Source organism: Scyliorhinus torazame, chromosome 7 (assembly GCF_047496885.1).
Source record: "Scyliorhinus torazame isolate Kashiwa2021f chromosome 7, sScyTor2.1, whole genome shotgun sequence".
NCBI classification, from domain to species: Eukaryota; Metazoa; Chordata; class Chondrichthyes; order Carcharhiniformes; family Scyliorhinidae; genus Scyliorhinus; species Scyliorhinus torazame.
Window position 1 is genome coordinate 251,323,290 of NC_092713.1, and position 13,199 is coordinate 251,336,488.

Sequence of the window (13,199 nt, forward strand, 5' to 3'; positions counted from 1 at the left end):
CCCCCACAACCAAAGATATGGAGGTTAGGTGGATTGGCCACACTAAAATTGCTCCTTACTTTGAAAAAAATAATTGGGTAGTCTAAACTTAGTTTTAAAAAATTTGCTAACCAAACTGCCATGTGTCACCATATTAAATTATTTCTGCAAGTCCAAATATACAACATCCACAGCACTACCCTCATCTACTGCCTGTATCACCTCGTCAAATAACTCAATTACATTTGTCAGGCATGACCTGCCCTTGGCAAAGCCATGTTGACTGGCTAGTATTAACTTTTATTTTTCTCTAAGCATATTTTTATCTTATCCCGTATTTCCCACTATTGATGTCAAGCTGACAAGTCTGTAATTTCCTGCATTATCCTTTGCCCCTTTCTTAAACAACGGCATCATATTTGCAATCCACCAGTCCCTCGGCACTAATCCTGTGTTCAGAAAGGCCTGGAAAATTTCTGTCCATAATTTGCTTCATAGCTCTCTCAGCAATCTAGGAAGCATCCCATTCCGGCCTGCAACTTCTCTACCTGGAGTGCTGCCTGGCACCTGTTCTTTATCTATCACCATACTGCTCAGTTGCTCACCACCCTCATTTTCAACTGAGCCATTATCACCATCTTCATATGTGGTAAAGACAGAAGCAAAGTACTCATTTAGTACCTTTGCCCATACCCTCTGCTTCAGTGAGCAGTTTTTTTACCCTGCTTGTCCTTTTTGGGCCCCATTCTATCCTTCATTAAACTTTTACTATTAATGTGTTTGAAGAACATGTTGCTATTTGTTTTATCGCAGCCTGCCAACCTTTCCTCATGCTTCCTTCTAGCCGTCCTTATTTCAGCCTTGGCTTCTCTCCTGCATTTGAGAAACTCTTCCTGATTTCTATTGCTAGTATTATTCCGGCATGCATCATATGCCTCTTTTTTCTTCCTTATTTTCTCCTCAATAACCTTAGTCATCCAGGGTAACCCTAACCCTTTATTTCTCATGGGTATGTACCTAGCTTGCACCTTATTCATCTCTCCTTTGAAAGTCTCCCATTTTGCATCCACTGTTTTAACCACCAAATGCGTTTCTAATCAACCTGCTCCAGTTCAAATTTTAGACCCCTAAAATTTGCCCTTTTATAGTCTGGGATCTTAATCCATGACTGATTGTTATCCTTTTTCAATTCAATATTGAATCTTATTATATTATGATCACTTTTTCCCAACTTCTCCCCCAATCTGATGTTCTCCACCTGACCTGCCTCATTTCCAAAGGCAAGATCGAGCCCATCGTCCTCCCTGATAGGACTGGAAATGTACTGTTCCAGAAAGTTCTGCACACACTGCAGGAATTTCTCCCCTTCCATGCCCCACATTCTACCCTTCTCCCAGTCTACCTTAGGGTAATTGAAATCCCAACTATCACAACCCTACTTGCCTTGCAGATTTCCATAATCTGCCTACAAATGCTCTCTTCTACTTCCTCCCCACTATTTGGAGGTCTATAACAAATACCCAACAAGGTATAGATTCTAATTCATGTAAAACATGTAAAATTTACACAATTTACAAAGAGATCAAATGTTAACTGCACAAGCGATTTACACAAATTCAAGAATTGCCTTCAACTTGTTATTTGCTTTTCAATTATTTTTTTAAATGCTGATCACCGGTGATTCAGCCTCAATATTTATTCCGATGCCGATATGTGAATGGCCATGCTCAAAATTTCATTTGCAAAAAGCAATTTATTCACTTCCTCAATCTAAATAGCTCAGTACCAAATACTTGAGCAATTATAGATATATCAGACATCCTTACCTGTAGGCAGCAGTAATTGCTACTCAACTTCACAGAGAATTCTGATACTCTGCGTAATCAGGATTATGAAGGCTATGAAGGAGTAAGTTGCACATTTGGTGGCTCCCGCTCCGGTCGGACCTTTGGACCTTTCGCCCGTTTTTCTACCGGACTTGAATTGTAAAATGGATGTTAGGAGCAATTGTTTACTAAATTCTCACTTCAGTGCATGGAGAGGAGGACTAGAAGTGTTTGTAAGGGCAGAAACAAAAAGATAGAGAAGGCTTGGGCTGTAGCTGCAACAGAAGACAGCATGGCGGAGGTTCGGACCTCTGGCTTGCCGACCCAGCAGTCTGTGGAGCAGCTGTTGCAAGTCATTCAGGAAGGCTTTGCTACGCAGAAACGGGACTGCTTGGACCCGATAAAAGAGTCGATTGAGCGGTTGGAGAATAGATTGGACGCCCAGGATTGGGCGATCCAGAAGGTGGAGAAGGCGCTGGCTGAGCAGGAGGAACATCAGACTGCGGTGGAGGTGGGGATGCTGAGGGATCAGCAGAAGAAGCTCCTGGAGAAGGTGGAGGACCTAGAGAATAGGTCCCGCTGACAGAACCGAAGAATCGTTGGGCTCCCGGAGGGGTCCGAAGGAACGGACGCTGGGGCATACATCGCAGACATGTTGGTGAAGCTGCTGGGAGATGGGGCATTCTCCCGGCCCTTGGAGGTGGATAGGGCTCACAGAGCACTCGCGAGGAAGCCGCAAATGGGAGACCCCCCCGAGGCAACGGGGTGAGATTCCCCAGGTTCTCGGATAAGGAGCGCATTCTTCAGTGGGCCAAGCAAATACGGAGCTGTAAATGGGACAATAGCATCCTGCGGGTTTACCAGGACCTGAGTGTAGAGGTGGCCAGGAGGAGAGCAGGCTTCAACCAGATCAGCTCGATCCCTTTAAAGAAAAAGGTGAAGTTTGGACTGTTATACCCAGCCCGTCTCTGGGTCACGCATGAGGATCAGCACTTCTACTTCGAGTCGCCTGAGGACGCGTTGGACTTTGCGAAAACGAAAGGGCTGGTGATGGATTGAGAACTTTTGAACTTGGCTGCAACGTTCATGTTTTTCTTTTTTCTTTTTGTTTCTCTGTTTTTTGTAAAATGTTTCTCGTTTTGAGTTTCATGGAAGATGTTTGTGATGCTGTTTGCACTGATTTCGAACCAGTGGTAGAGCTGAGTGAGTTAAGGTTTTCATTTGCACTGTTGGGGGATGGAGGTGTGCTTGGTTTGATCTTGGTGTTTTTCTGTTGGGCAATTATGTGGGGATTATGCACGGGGGGGGGGGGGGGGGGGGAGACGACGACACACAATAGGTAGGAGACTATCTGGCACCTGGGATGGGGGCCACCAAGCTATCTGGGCGAGCTAGCTCTTGGAAGCACAGTGGGGGGGGGGGGGGTGCATATGTTTGGTTTAGTAAAGGGATTGGGTTACAGGGTGGTTACTAGGGGGGGGAGGGGAGAGGAGGGCGAATGTTCTGCTGACGAGGAAGGGACTTGGGCTGAGGGACAGAGAGGAGGGTGGGGGCTGCCTGGGGATGGATAGGTGGAGGCGCAGAGCACGGGCTGGAGGCGGGTCTAAAAAAGGGGATGGCTGATCGGCGGAGGCAATGAGCCCCCTAACTCGGCTGATCACCTGGAATGTTCGAGGGTTAGCTGGTCCGGCCAAAAGGCCACGTGTGTTCGCGCATCTTAGGGGATTGAAGGCGGACGTGGTAATGTTGCAGGAGATGCACCTTAGAGTAATGGACCAGGTTAGACTGAGGAAAGGCTGGGTCAGTCAGGTCTTTCATTCGGGACTAGATTCAAAGACTAGAGGGGTCGGGATCCTGATCAATAAGTGGGTGGTGTTTGAGGCGGGTAGAATAGTCTCGGATGTGGGAAGTCGGTACATTATGGTCAGTGGGAAGCTAGAGGGGGTCCAGGTGGTATTAGAAAATGTGTATGCGCCAAATTGGGATGATGTGGAGTTTATAAAGAGGATGCTGGGGAAGATACCGGACCTGGACTCGCACAGGTTGGTCATGGGAGGGGACTTCAACACAGTTATGGACCCTGGCTTGGACCGGTCAAGCTCGAAAACGGGCAGGGTGCCAGCAATGGCAAAGGAACTAAGAGGGTTCATGGAGCTGATGGGGGGGGGTGGATCCATGGAGATTTGGGCAGCCGAGGATGAGGAGTTCTCCTTCTACTCACACGCGCATAAAGTGTACTCCCGGATTGATTTCTTTATTTTGAGTAGGGCCTTGTTGGCTGGGGTGGTGGACACGGGGTACTCGGCGATTACAATCTCAGACCATGCTCCGCACTGGGTTGCTCCGCACTGGGTTGACCTGCAGGTTAGTAAAGACAGTAACCAGCGCCCGCACTGGAGGTTGGATGTGGGACTTTTGGCGGATGAAGGGGTGTTCGAGCGGCTGAGGAAATGTATTCAGAGCTACCTGCAGGTCAATGATATGGGGGAAATTTCAGCTGCGGTGGTGCGGGAAGCACTGAAGGCGGTGGTCAGGGGGAGCGATCTCGATCCGGGCTCATAGGGAGAAGGTGGACAGGGCAGAGACGGACCGACTGGTAAAGGAGTTACTACAAATCAATAGGAGGTATGCGGAGACCCAAGAGGCAGGGCTTTTAAGGGAACGGCAGAGGTTACAGGCGTAGTTTAGCTTGCTGACCACAGGGAGGGCGGTGGCGCAGCTGAGAAAGGCGAGGAGGGCGATCTATGAACATGGAGAGAAGGCCCGTAGAATGCTTGCACAGCAGCTTGGGAAGAGGGAGGCAGTTAGGGAGATAGGGAAAGTAAAGGACGGAGATGGGAACCTGGTTGGTGATTCAGTAAGGGTGAATAAGGCGTTTAGGGATTTCTACAGCAGGCTGTACAGGTCGGAACCTACGGGGCCGGAGGGGATGAGGCACTTCTTGGAGGAGCTGAATTTCCCAAACGTGGACGGGGAGCGGGTAGAAGGACTGGGGGCCCCAATCGGGCTGGAAGAGTGAGTGGAGGGCTTGAGGGCCATGCAGGCGGGTAAGGCCCCGAGTCCGGACGGGTACCCAGTGGAGTTTTATAAAACGTTCTCGGGGATATTGGGGCAAGTGTTGTTGAGGATGTTCAATGAGGCAAGGGAAAGAGGGGTGCTGCCCCCGACGATGTCACAGGCCACAATTTCGCTGATTCTTAAGCGGGACAAGAACCCGGAGCTGTGTGGGTCCTACAGGCCAATCTCCCTGTTGAATGTAGATGCCAAGTTGCTGGCCAAAATCTTGTCCTCCAGGATCGAGGATTGTGTTCCGGACGTTATTGGGGAGGACCAGACGGGGTTTGCTAAGGGCAGGCAGTTGGTGGCCAATGTAAGAAGGCTGTTAAATGTGATCATGATGCCCCCGGAAGGTAGGGAGGTGGAGGTAGTGATCGCAATGGATGCAGAAAAGGCTTTTGATCGGGTAGAATGGGATTATCGGTGGGAGGTACCGGGATGGTTCGGATTTGGGCGGGGCTTTATTGACTGGGTCAGGTTGCTGTATCAGGCGCCTGTGGCAAGTGTACGGACGAATAGGACAACATCGGACTATTTTAGACTGCACCGGGGCACGAGACAAGGATGCCCCCTCTCCCCACTGTTGTTTGCGCTGGCTATAGGGCCGTTGGCAAATGCTCTGAGAACCTCGAGGGGCTGGAGAGGACTGGTCCGGGGGGTGGTGGAGGACAGGGTTTTGCTCTAAGCGGATGACCTGCTTCTGTACGTTTCGGACCCAATAGAAGGGATGGAAGAAATCATGTGGATTCTAGGGGAATTTGGCCGGTTTTCGGGGTATAAGCTTAATATGGGAAAGAGTGAGATGTTTGTGGTCCAGACGAGGGGGCAGGAGAGGCGACTGGGAGAGCTGCCGTTTAGGTTAGTAGAGGGAAGCTTTAGGTACCTAAGCATCCAAGTGGCGTGGGAATGGGACAGACTGCATAAATTGAATCTGGCCCGGCTAGTGGACCAAATGAAGGACGATTTTCGGAGATGGGATGCACTTCCGTTGTCTCTGGCTGGGAGGGTGCAGACGGTGAAGATGACGGTCCTCCCGAGATTCCTATTTGTATTTCAATGTCTCCCCATCTTTATTCCGCGGTCCTTCTTTAAGCGGGTCAACAGAGTGATCACGGGCTTGGTTTGGGCGGGCAAGACCCCACGAGTAAGGAAGGTAATGCTTGAGCAGAGTCGGGGAGAGGGCGGGCTGGTGCTGCCAAATTTTAGCAACTATTACTGGGCGGCTAATATAGCCATGATCAGGAAGTGGGTGATGGGGGAGGGGTCGGCATGGGTGCGTATGGAGGCGGCTTCATGTAAGGGCACCAGTCTGGGGGCGTTGGTAACTGCGCCTCTGCCATTCCCGCTGGCATGGTACTCCACCAGTCCATTGGTGGTGGCGGCCGTGAGAGTTAGGGGCCAATGGAGGAGGCATGTGGGAGCAGTGGGAGCATCGGTACCGGCCCCAATCTGTGATAATCACCAGTTTGTCCCGGGGAGTATGGACAGCGGGGTTCTGGTTATGGCGGAGAGCTGGGATTCAGAGGATGGGGGATATGTTCATAGAGGGGAGCTTTCCGAGTATGAGGGCGTTGGAGGAAAAGTTTGGGTTGGCGAGGGGAAACAAATTCAGGTATCTGCAGGTGCGGGACTTCCTTCGTAAACAGGTGTCAACGTTCCCGCTCCTACAAGGGGGATTCAGGACAGGGTAGTTTCCAGAGGGTGGGTAGGAGAAGGGAGCGTCTCGGACATTTATAAGGAGCTTATGGAGTTGGAGGAGATGCAGACCGAGGAGCTGAAGCGCAAGTGGGAGGAGGAGCTGGGAGGTGAGGTAGAGGATGGTCTATGGGCAGACGCGTTGAGTAGAGTCAATGCGTCCGCAACATGTGCCAGGCTCAGCCTGATACAATTTAAGTTTGTTCACCGGGCTCACATGACAGTGGCCCGGAAGAGCAGATTCTTTGGGGTGGAGGACAGGTGCGCAAAATGTGCGGGAGGACCGGCGAACCATGTCCACATGTTTTGGACATGTCCAAGGCTTAAGGGATTTTGGCAGGGGTTTGCGGACATCATGTCTACGGTGTTAAAAACAAGGGTGGCGCTAAGTCCAGAGGTGTCAGAAGACCTGGGAATCCAGGAGGAGAAAGAGGCAGACGTTCTGGCCTTTGCTTCCCTGGTAGCCCGGAGACGGATACTATTAGCTTGGAGGGACGCAAAGCCCCCGAAGTCAGAGACCTGGCTATCGGACATGGCTAGCTTTCTCTGTTTGGAGAAAATTAAGTTTGCCTTGAGAGGGTCACTGTTAGGGTTCACCTGGAGGTGGCAACCGTTCGTCAACTTCTTTGCAGGAAATTAATCGTCAGCAGATGGGGTGGGGAGGGGGGTGGGGGGAGTAGTTTAGAGTAGGGGGTTAATAAGGGTGGGACCTGTACCAAAGGTAAATGGCTTTTGCACTATGTTTATGGTTTCATGTATATTGTTTATTTTGTTGTTGTTACTATACCAAAAATACCTCAATAAAATGTTTATTAAAAAAAAGAAAAGAATTAAACTTGAAAATTAGAGTATGTTATTCATATAGCAATACACTCAGTTTTCAGTTTACCTTTTTTTCTGCAAACAACTAAACCTTTAGAATTAAAGTTAATTATGAAAATGGTTTGAATTAGAAATTAATTTGATTTGCTTGAATCAGAACCTTGAAGTTATGTAAATATTTGTGACAAAGCACTTTCAGAGACTTCATTAGTGAACATCAAAAGATTTAGTTGCAAGCATCAACATGAACAGCAGCATGTCTGCAGCTAGTTCCGGAATGATTCTTGCTGAAGAGAACCCCACCCCCTAAGGTGATTCCCCACTTTGAGTCCTGATTCGTCACTCAGGCCAGGTGACCCTTACTCCTGTATTACCTTTAAAGGGACAATTACCACAGTATTATACAAACAAGGAATCTACTTTGCCTCGTGATCAGATCATTTATAATGATAACTAAGTTATTAGCACAACATAATTGTGCATTTTCTTACAAAGGCGATACAATAATCCTGAATACATATTCTCCCATGTATCATATGAGAGAACATACAATAGACTACATGTCCTCCTCCACTGCTTCTTTTCTATTATCCATTGTGGAACTGCCCTGACTTGTTTCCACTCTTATTTATCATAGCCAGAGATTCTCTAGCAATTCTCTGGTGCTGATTTCTTAACCCGCATTCCTCTATCACCCTGTGCTCACAGACGTACATTGGCCCCTGGTCAAGCGATGTCTTGATTTAAAAATTCTCACCCTTGATTACAAATCCCTCTGAGGCCTCACCCCTCCCTATATCTGTAATCTTCTCTGGCCTCACACCCTGAGATACTTTGTTGCTCTATCTCTGGCCTGCTGTACATTTTAAATACTTTAAATATTCCACCACTGGTGACTGTCAGTTGCCTAGGCTCCCCAAGCTCAGAATACCATCCGTACATCTTTCAGTCTCGCTTTCCTCCCTTAAGTCACGTCACACGGAAAACCTAGTTCCATCTTTGGGCCATTGTTTGCCGGTGCCATCTCAATCTGCTGGTGAAACCCTCATCCATGCTTTTGTCACCTCCAGACTCGACCTGTCATGATTTCTTGGCCTTCCTCCCTCTGCAAATTTGGGCCCCTCCAAATACTGCTGCTCATGTCCTTTTCTGTGTAAATTTCACTCAGCCATCATCCTTACCATTGTCCACCTAAATCAGCTCCTGGTCCCCCAAAGCTTCACAATCACCACCCTTGTTTAAATCCCTCTTTGTTCCATTGACTCTGTCCTCTTGTGAACCCCGCTTTCTTTGCCCCACCACTTGCGGCTATGCCTTCAGTCACCCAGCCTCAATTGTCCAAAATTCTACTTAAACCCCTTCAACTCCCATTCCTCGTTTAATACCCTTTTTCAATCTGGCTCTTTGACCAAGCTTCCTAATATGAAGGAGGCAGCTTACCTTCTATGGGGCAATTAAGGATGGGAAATAAATGCTGGCCAAGCCAACAACGAATAAAAAACACGCCTATTCTTCGTTTTGGTGGTGTTCCTTTTCTACGAAGCATCCCATAACAATTTGTTTCTGTTAAATGCAGTACATAAATGCAAGTTATTATTATAACTCAATTTTCTCGCTCATTTTATAATTTAATTAAACAAGCTAAAAAAAGAAAACAATGATCAAAATTCTGGAAACATTCTATGTATTTACAGGCTATTTGAGAGTCTGTGTAGTGAGCACATTATTGGTCATGTTCTTTCTTTGGATTACATCCATTCCTCAGAAAGAAAAAATCAATTATTACAAATATTAACAGTTGTTACCGTGTGCCACCACACGAAGGCACCAAAACATGTTTTAATAGAATATTACTGCAAACCTCTAAAATCTTCCTACTACCTTGGTCCCCTTCATTTTTGTCCATTTTGCTCAAAGATGAATCTCTGACAATTATCTACATGGTGAATGCTGTACTAATTTTAAAATGCACTTCAGGATATTGAACCATTTGATATAATAAATTAATTTTTCTTTCCAACAAACTTGTATTCATAACAAAACTTTGCATCAAAGCTTATTAAAGACTACAATGTATAAAATTAACTTGCATTTACACAATGGAAGAAATTCTCTGTTTGAGAGACATGGGGGGGGTTAACTAAATGAGAACAAAGTCCCATAGCAAACACGTTGAGCCATGTGTTTCTCACTATCAAATGTTACTCGGGTTAGATAGGGGGCCTCAGCGAGGAACGCATGGCCAAGGCCGCACACAGCCCCATTTTCGGCAGTGAGGAGCTCTGCTCACTGGAACTCCTCAGCATAGCGAGAGACAGGGACGCCAATCTCTGGAGCCCCCGAACTCACACCCAATCTCCCACTATGAGGGAGTCCCTGCACCCCCCAAACGACCATGCATGGCACCCCTGACCCGATCGCCACCGCGTGATAAATACCAGCTTGGCACCTTGGCAATGCCAACCTGGTACCCTGTTGGAGCTCTGCCAGTGCCACCTGGGCATCTTGGCCGTGCGAAGGTACCCCTGCCAGTGTGTCAGGCGAGCACTGCCAGTGTGCCCAGGTAGCACCAACAGTGCCAGGGCACCACCCTGCGGGCCTCCAATCCCGTGGGAGATCCCTACGAGTGCCGTTCCATTTGGTCTCCTTTTGTGGAGACCAGTACTGAATGAAATGAAAATGAAATTAAAATTGCTTATTGTCACGAGTAGGCTTCAATGAAGTTACTGTGAAAAGCCCCTAGTCGCCACATTCCGGCGCCTGTTCGGGGAGGCTGGTATGGGAATTGAACCGTGCTGCTGGCCTGCCTTGGTCTGCTTTAAAAGCCAGCAATTTAGCCCAGTGAGCTAAACCAACCCACCAGGAATGGTGTTCCTCCGAGGGGAAGGGGAAAGATCCCAACGCCTCGAGTGCCTCAAGAAATAGCAAATTAGAATACTAGCTGTCTTGCTCTAATATGCAATTTTGCCAAAAGGTGATGTCGCCCACAATGGGCGGGATTCACATCGCAACATAGAGCCGGGTAGATCCCAGGAGTGGGGTCTCCGGCTTTCTACTGGCCATATTTTGGTGTGGCACGCTGCTTTCTGGGTGCAGCTTGGCCATTCGGTCACGCCCTCAGTGTTCGACGCCGGGACTGAGTTGGGAATGTTGGGTGGCGCCAGTCCCAGATCCATTCAGGACATGCTAATGGGCCAGCAGTCTGCCCACACAAAATTAGTGCAATTTCAACTGATGCCAGAGTCAGATTCGCTGGGGCCGGAATTGGCATTGGAGAGTTTGACAAGCTGGAGCTGCATATAAGCACTCTACTCCCCATTCCAGCCAGGAAGATGGCCCGACACAGAGCTACCCTGGGGTTTGCCAACACAGAGCTGGAGACCATGTTGGATGCTGTGGAGCAGAGGCAGGACATCCTCTTTTCCAGGGTGGGCAGGTTACCACCTGCTAATGTAAACCGGGCCTGGGCAGAGGTGGAGAACCCTGAGAAGCGGACTGCAATGCCGCAAGAAGATGAACGATCTCCTTAGGGCAGCCCGGGTGAGACACCACCTGTGTCCCTGGCATCACTCCCCCCACCCCCCAGCGGAGAAAGGATGGGCAACCCCATAGGCCAGCTGCGGTGCGCCACCGTCTCTGTGTCCCTGCCATCACACCCGCCTCGCATTCTGCACACCCCCCTTCTCCCTCGAGGCCAATCAAAACCCATCCACTGGCAGCCCCCTTGCACCAAATGCCAACCCCTGTACCATCAGCCATGGACGGGTGTCCTGGACACACACAGGCCACCAGCTGCAGACCCCTTGTGCATCCCGCATCCAACTATCTTACACTGTCCATTATCTGTTCCCCCAGGAGAAAATCAGCTCCAAACTTGATTTTCGACCAACACTCGATCTCGATCCACATTTATGGCATTGCGGAGCAGGGAATCCACCGCAGTATCTTTCACAACCTCAGGATGTGCAAAGCACTCCACCCTCAAAAGAATACCTTTGAAGTGTACTCACGGTCATAATATATGTGACAGTTAATTTAAGAATCACAAAGTCCTGCAAATTGGAATGAGATAAAAGACTGGATTACTTGTTTTTTTTTTGAAAGATGTCGGCTGAGGAACAAACAATCACCAAAAAACTGGACCCTTCTTCTTTGAATAGAGCTAACCCGCTATGTCCACCTGAGTGGATAGAAAGTCACAGGATATGGGCAGCACAGGCAAGATCAGTATTTTATTGCCCATCCCTAATTGCTCTTGAGAAGATGGTGGTGAAGGAGTATGAATGACATCTTAGCTAAGACTGAAAAGAAAATTTAATTCTTCACATCTTTTGAAACTTTGGAGAAATTGACAGGAAATGTACTCTCTTCTTGTCCAGTTATCCTTATTTTAAAGACTGTAAAAGAGAAAAGACTTTCTTTGTATAAAACCTCAACATATCCCTCAGAAATTCTCAAAATTGTTGCATTATGTAATGAAATATAAAAAATATACTCTGAAGTATTTTCGAACCTCCATTTACGATCCGAATATTTCAGAGATGTTACAAAGTACAAATGCCTCCACAATGGAAGTTAATCTCCAGTATCTTTTTCAAATTCTTTACGATGCAACATGTGGTGAAACTTTGCTTCAGAGCAGACATCATTTGATTCTGAAACGACTTAAGCTTGAAAAAATTTTGAGAGCAATGTAATTGTGTCTCCTGCATTTGTACTTAATATTCATGTAAACACTTCAATCCAAAATTTATTTGAGGAATGGTTAATATTGGCATTGTGACCTCATGGAGTTTATGGTTTTAACTTTCTATAGTTTGAGCTCAGGAATGTGGTTGAAATATAAAATCTCCCTATCTTTCTGTGCCTCATGCAAAATTATCTCCCCGTATACCACCTTCAAAGCCTCTCACATGAGTGCGGGCGGCACTTCCCAATACTTGTTGAACCCCACATATTCAAAAACATACCTATTTCTTGAAAGGAAAGTAAGTTTAGTCTAATATTGGATAACCAACCTTCAAGCATGTGGTGCCCCTTAGGGGGCGGCACGGCGGTGCAGTGGTTAGCACTGCTGCCTCGTGGCGCTGAGGACCCAGGTTCGATCCCGGCTCTGGGTCACTGTCTGTGTGGAGTTTTCATATTCTCCCCATGTCTGCGTGGGTCTCACCCCCATAACCCAAATGTGTGCAGGGTAGGTGGATTGGCCACGCTAAATTGCTCTTTGATTGGAAAAAATAATTGGTTACTCTGGCATCAAAGCAGCATTTGACTGTGTGTGGTATTAAGGAGTCCTAATAAAACTGGAGTGAATGGGAATCGGGGGCATTGGAATCATACTTAGCACAAAGAAAGATGGCTGAGGTTGTTGGAGGCCAATCAACTCAGTTCCAGGACATCAATGCAAGAGTTCCTCAGGGTAGTGTCCTAGGCTCAACCATCTTCAGTTGCTTCATTAATAACCTTCCCTCCAACATGAAGTCAGGAGTACGATGCTGGCTGATGACTGCACAATGTTCAGCACCATTTGTGACTTTTCAGATACTGAAGCAGTTTGTGCCCATTTGCAGCAAGACCTGGACAAGATTCAGGCTTAGGCTGGTAAATGACAAGTGACCACGCAAGTGCCAGGCATGACGAACTCCAACAAGGGAGAATCCAACCATTTCCTTGATATTACAATCACTGAATTCCCCTACTATTAAAACCCTGGTTACCATTAACCAGAAACTGAATTGTGCCAGCCGTGTAAATACTGCGGTTACATAAGCAGGTCAGAGGTTGGGAATTCTGTGGTCAATAATTTGTCCACTGGACAAG